The sequence below is a fragment of the Barbus barbus genome (assembly GCF_936440315.1).
Source record: "Barbus barbus genome assembly, chromosome: 29".
Taxonomy (NCBI): Eukaryota; Metazoa; Chordata; class Actinopteri; order Cypriniformes; family Cyprinidae; genus Barbus; species Barbus barbus.
The window spans coordinates 23,227,235-23,232,827 of record NC_136757.1 but is presented as its reverse complement, the minus strand read 5'-3'; the positions used below and the strand labels follow the sequence as shown (position 1 = coordinate 23,232,827).

General features: G+C 36.3%; 1 pseudogene across 1 annotated transcript; it reads left to right on the top strand.

Moving 5' to 3' along the window:
- The first annotated feature begins 1,095 nt into the window (after positions 1-1,095).
- LOC306849121 (UDP-glucuronosyltransferase 2A1-like) lies at positions 1,096-5,325 on the top strand (annotated as a pseudogene). Its single transcript has 3 exons — positions 1,096-1,154; positions 1,799-1,945; positions 3,745-5,325. The product of its transcript is annotated as a UDP-glucuronosyltransferase 2A1-like (transcript).
- The last annotated feature ends 268 nt before the right edge of the window (positions 5,326-5,593 follow it).

Genomic DNA, 5,593 nt, shown 5'->3' with positions numbered 1-5,593 from the left:
AATCCCTTCTTTTTCCCGGTAAAAGACGAATTATACTATGGCGAGGGCTGGGCTTTTCATATTCATAACCCGGGCTTTTGCCTTGGGAAGGTAACCAAGCAAGGTAACAACGCAACTTCAGCACGAGTAATCAATATTCATAAGCAGGACATTCGCCATTGGGTGGCTGTCACAATACGTTAGCATGATGTACTTAATATTCATGAAGCAGACGTTCGGCATTGGACGCTTACCACGTAGCGTCAGCATAACCTAATTAATATTTATGAGCTAGGTCTTAGTCATAGATGAGACCACAGTGACCACATGATATATAAAAAAAATTAATGTTAGCATATTAACGATACGCGACACCTAATAAAACAAATAAATAAAAATGTCTAGAATTTTTTTTTTAAAATAATAAACTCTTGACTGAACCCAAATAAGGTTAATGACCTAATATAATAACAATAAAATTAATAAAAAATAAAAGGCATAGATGTAAGATAATGCTCTTAATTTATTTACTTCTGTCTCTCTCTCGGCTGGGCATCTAAGTATTAATTCTAAAGCGAGTACTCATGCAGCCTGTAGCTCCATTAATAAAACATCCCAACAAAGGATTTGAGAACGAGAAAGAGCCTTGGCTCAATTAATATTAATTTCAATTTCAAAGTACTTTATTGGCACAATTGTTCTGCATATAATATTGCCAAAACGCCAAACGTCTCTCTCTCTCACACACACACACACATTAATTTGTTCCTTTAATTTTTAATTACTGATTTAATAAATTTCATAATTTACTCTGCACTGTTACTTTGTCGTTTTACTTTTAATTTCATACTGATAATTTAACTGTTTATTTAGCTAGTTTAGCTATTTGCACTGCTGTTGTTTTACACTGCACAATTTTTATTTATTTAGGCCTACTTATGTTAGTAAAGCATACTAAAACTGCAATTATAGAGTGGGAAAGCAAAAATGAGATAAAACACTGACTTAAAATAATTTGAAGTAAGTTAAGTTATTAAATAAATAAGAATGACTTGTTGACACACACTGTGTTCATGTCCTATACTGTTTTCATGTATCCAAGTGAACTTAGTGACAATGTTGTCCCCTCTAGTGGAGGAGAATGGCATTGCATACAGCAGCAATTATATCCCATGGTGCTGTACAAGATTTCTACATGATTTCTGAAGCCATTCGTGATGAAAGGGATGAATCTCTTACAATGCAATGAGCTGATTTCTAACATAAAGACTGTATATTTTAAAAGTGCCCTTTTGGTCTGGGTATAATGCTGTATTTGCATCAGCAGAGTGAGAGGGCACTGGATTGAAGGGCACTGGATTCAATCCTACTGGATTGAACAGAAATTCTGAAATACAGGAATTTTATCTTATCCTGAATAGTATTTGCTTCAAAGAAAATTCTTCTTTGACTGGTTCCAAATTATGATAGAGCTTCATGATTGCACTCCTTTTAAAATCCTTGTGTCAGAAGTGGAACAATGTGCAGTTTTCCATCACATGTGTTGATTCCAAGCTTTGAATATTCCATACTTCTTCTCAAAGGCCTGTTTTAATGAGTTAGATTCAAATAAAGGTTTTAATATGGATGGAATGTGCTGTATGTAATCCCCTGACATAATCTGTTTGTGAGCCTACCTCTCCCTCTCTTTCTTTCTTACACCAAACACATGATTCAGATCAAGCCCCCTTTTGAGGCTAGGCTAAATAAAAGCACAGAGGAAGTACAATCTGTGCCAAAGTTCAACCTCATGCTGTTCCCAGTCCGGTATCTATGCCAGTCACCACTTTCAAAACAAGAAAAACGTAAGTCAAGGACTTTGCTTGCTCTTTTGCGAGGCTGCCTGCCAGATCAGGAAAAATAACTGCACTGTTAGGGCATCCTTTCACATTGCAAAACTTCTCTTCAGGACATCGCCTCAAACCAGGTACAGTTTCATTTTACTTGTCTGCATGCTTCAGATGTTCCATTTTCAGAGCTGGGTAAATTACTTAGAAATTGTAATCCGTTACTGATTACTAACTACATGACAAAAATTGTAGTAATGAATCTATTACATTACAGATTTTAGGTAATGTAATCAGACTACTTTCTGATTATTTTTAGATGAAAGTCGTTTATCACATTGTTTTAAATAGGATGATCTCATACCATATTGATATAAAAATACAAAGAGTAAAAAATATATATTCTATGCATTGGAATTAATAACAGGAAGTGCATTAAACATTACTTCAAGGTTTCCCAAACTGGGGTTTGTAAATGAACTGCAGGGGCTTCATGAGTTTATCGAAAAGCTAATAATGAATTACATCATAAAAATGGAAAATCAAAATAAGTCATTTTAGAATAAAATCTTATCAAAATAAAACACTTACTAATAAAATAAAATACTTAAATTGTTTACCAAAATGTCATTAACCAACAGAGAATCATGAACATGCAAATGTGATTCTTAATTATTAAAATATGTATTTTTAAATCTCAGGGTACTTCTAGTAAATATATTAGGTGAAAGATGTTCAGATGACAAAAAAGTTTTGGAATGCCTGCATTACATGTAAATAAGAAATAATGTAAATGTGTATTTTAAAATCGTGTATTCTTTGTGTGAATGTCCACAAAACTGGAAGATTTTCTAAATGCAGGCTATATAAGCAGTATATAGTCTATTTTAGAAAGGAACATTTAAAAGATGAAAAAGAGGAATTAGGGAGAATCTTTAAATTATGAATAATTTATTGCTATTGTGTGAATGACATGTAATCAATAAAAAAAGTAATTGTCTGATTACAGTATTTTAAAATTTAATTTAATCCAATTACAAGTACTTAATTTTTGGAATCTGATTACATAATCCAGATTACATGTAATCAGTTTCTACCCAGCTCTGTCCATTTTGCAGTTTAGTCAACGGACATAGGATAACATTGGATAAAAGCGTCTGCTAAATGCATAAATGTAAATGTAAAATAGATAGAGACTATTGCACAGTGTAATTCAGAACAATGCAATGAGTACACATTTTGTGCAACATTTACACATTTGTGCATATCACTAAATTGCTTCCACTGTGCAACCTTTTTAACCACAGGTTTTGATGCTCAAGTCATTGGTATGCAAAAGTGTAATCTCAGATGAATAGCCTTTACATAACACATCTATTTAGCATACACGTCAGGGACATGTATTTGTGTTAGTTACATGATCAGTGTACTCTAGTACCTTTAGTCTCTCTTGTTCCCACTGTGAACTCTTAAAACTGTACATGTGTTCAGCTGAGATTGTGTAGTAGTGCCAGGTCAGTGTGCAATGATTCTCTCAGATAGGATAAAGGGGGCAGCCCATGCAAGTGACAGACAAGAGAAACAAATAAATAAATAAAATACAAAATGAGATAGCGATACCAGTTTGTAATCATGTGGGGATAATACTTATTACACTAACTATACAATATTATCAAAAACATACTACACTGCCTTCTTTCTGTAATCATACTAATCTGTCCATTTATTACGGTTTACAAAATAGCAAATGAACTTGATTTTGAATAAGTAAAAAATAAATACATCAATTATATTATATTTATATATATTCATTTATTTATTTTTGAAAGTCCAAGAGGTCCAAACAACATTGGTCACATTGGTATCTAATTTATAAGCACAAGCACCTTTTCCATTGGCCAAATTTTAATTATGACTAATCTCAAACATATATTTTCAGAAAATGTTGCTGCATCCCCATCTTTGTCCTTGTTGCCTTGCTTTGGAGCGTCCCACCACTTTCCCTGGCTGGGAAGATCCTGGTGTACCCAGTGGATGGAAGCCACTGGCTTAACATTTTGCTACGAGAGCTTCATCAGCGAGGTCACAAACTGACAGTTGTCCATTCTGCCAATAGATGGTACATCCCAGAGAACACCACACACTATACACCCATCACCATCAGTGCCGATCATCTCTCCAGCCTGGAGGACCCCGAGTACATGGCGTCCTTTCTTAAGAGAAACATTGACATTCAAAGAGGGGAAGGATCTGTTTGGTCATTCCCCTGTAGAATGAAATAATTACTCTTTTAGAAGAGTCTCACAAGTCTTCTGCTGAGATGGTGAGGACCATTCTAGAGGATAAAAAGCTTGTTAAAACACTCAAAGAGTCCAAGTATGATTTGATGCTAACTGATCCTGGTTTTGCAGGAGGGGTCATATTGGGCACGTACTTGGGTTTACCAATGGTGTACAATGTATGATGGATAACAAATGCAGAAGGGCACTTTGCAATTGCACTCTCACCGCTTTCTTACATCCCAACTATCGGATCTAGGGTGACAGATAAAATGAGCTTTGCAAATAAAATGAAACATTTCTTGCATTATGGAATCAGCCAATACATAGACCACTTGCTCACAAGGCCTCTTTATCAAGGAGTTATCAGCGAACACATAGACCCAAACACCAATGTGTACTCTCTGATTCAAGGAGCAGATCTGTGGCTCATGAGTCAATTTTTTATTTATTTATTTTATTTATTATTACATTGGAGGCTTCCAGTGCAAACCATCCAAACCTCTACCAGATGAATTGGAGAAGTTTGTTGAGAGTTCTGGAGAGCACGGGGTGGTGATCATGTCTTTGGGTACTCTGCTTGGAAGTCTAATTCCTGACATTTCAGAAGTCGTTGCCTCCGCCTTTGCTCGCTTGCCACAAAAGGTGATTTGGAGGCACGTAGGGTAAAAGCCATCAAAGTTGGGGAACAATACCCTGATAGTGGATTGGCTGCCTCAAATAAACCTCTTAGGCAATCCTAAAACTAAAGCTTTCGTCACCCACAGAGGAACGAATGGAATCTACGACGCTATTTACCACGGCATTCCGATGCTTGGACTTCCACTCATCTTCGACCAATTTGACAACATGATTCGCCTGGAAGCCCGAGGGGTGGCTCAAGTGCTTGACGTCGCAGCCCTGGATGCAGATACCCTAACACAAGCCCTAAGGGACATACTGGATGAAAATCAACCCTACCAGAAGAACATGCTCAGAATGTCAAGCCTACATCGTGACACTCCAATCAAGCCAATGGACAGTGCCATCTTTTGGCTGGAGTTTGTCATGAGGCATAAGGGTTACGCACCGAGTCCTACAGGCTTCCTTGGTATTCCTACTACTGCGTAGATGTGTTAATGCTGATTATGAGTTTGTTTACAGCAGTCTGTGTGCTCTTGGTCTTGATGAGCAGGACATTGTTGAAAGTCTCGGTCAAGAAAAAAAAAATCCAAAAAAGAGTGAAGTCTTGTCTTTGGTAACACTAGTTCTTTTTGCTAAAGGCTGATTTCATTAATGATGCTCTATGCACCACTTCCAATGGGGAAAAGTTTTGGTTGGTTAGCATGGCCCTGTTAACTCCTGCTGGTAGATGCTGTAACTACTCCATCTGGTTAAAAAAAAAAAAATTCTCTATTGATAATCTGACAAGCAAGATTTAAATCGCAAATATATCGATGTATTAAAGTAGTAGACCTTTTGTAAACGTTTGGGACCGTGGACATCCTTTTGGTGCCATCAGCCAAAAAA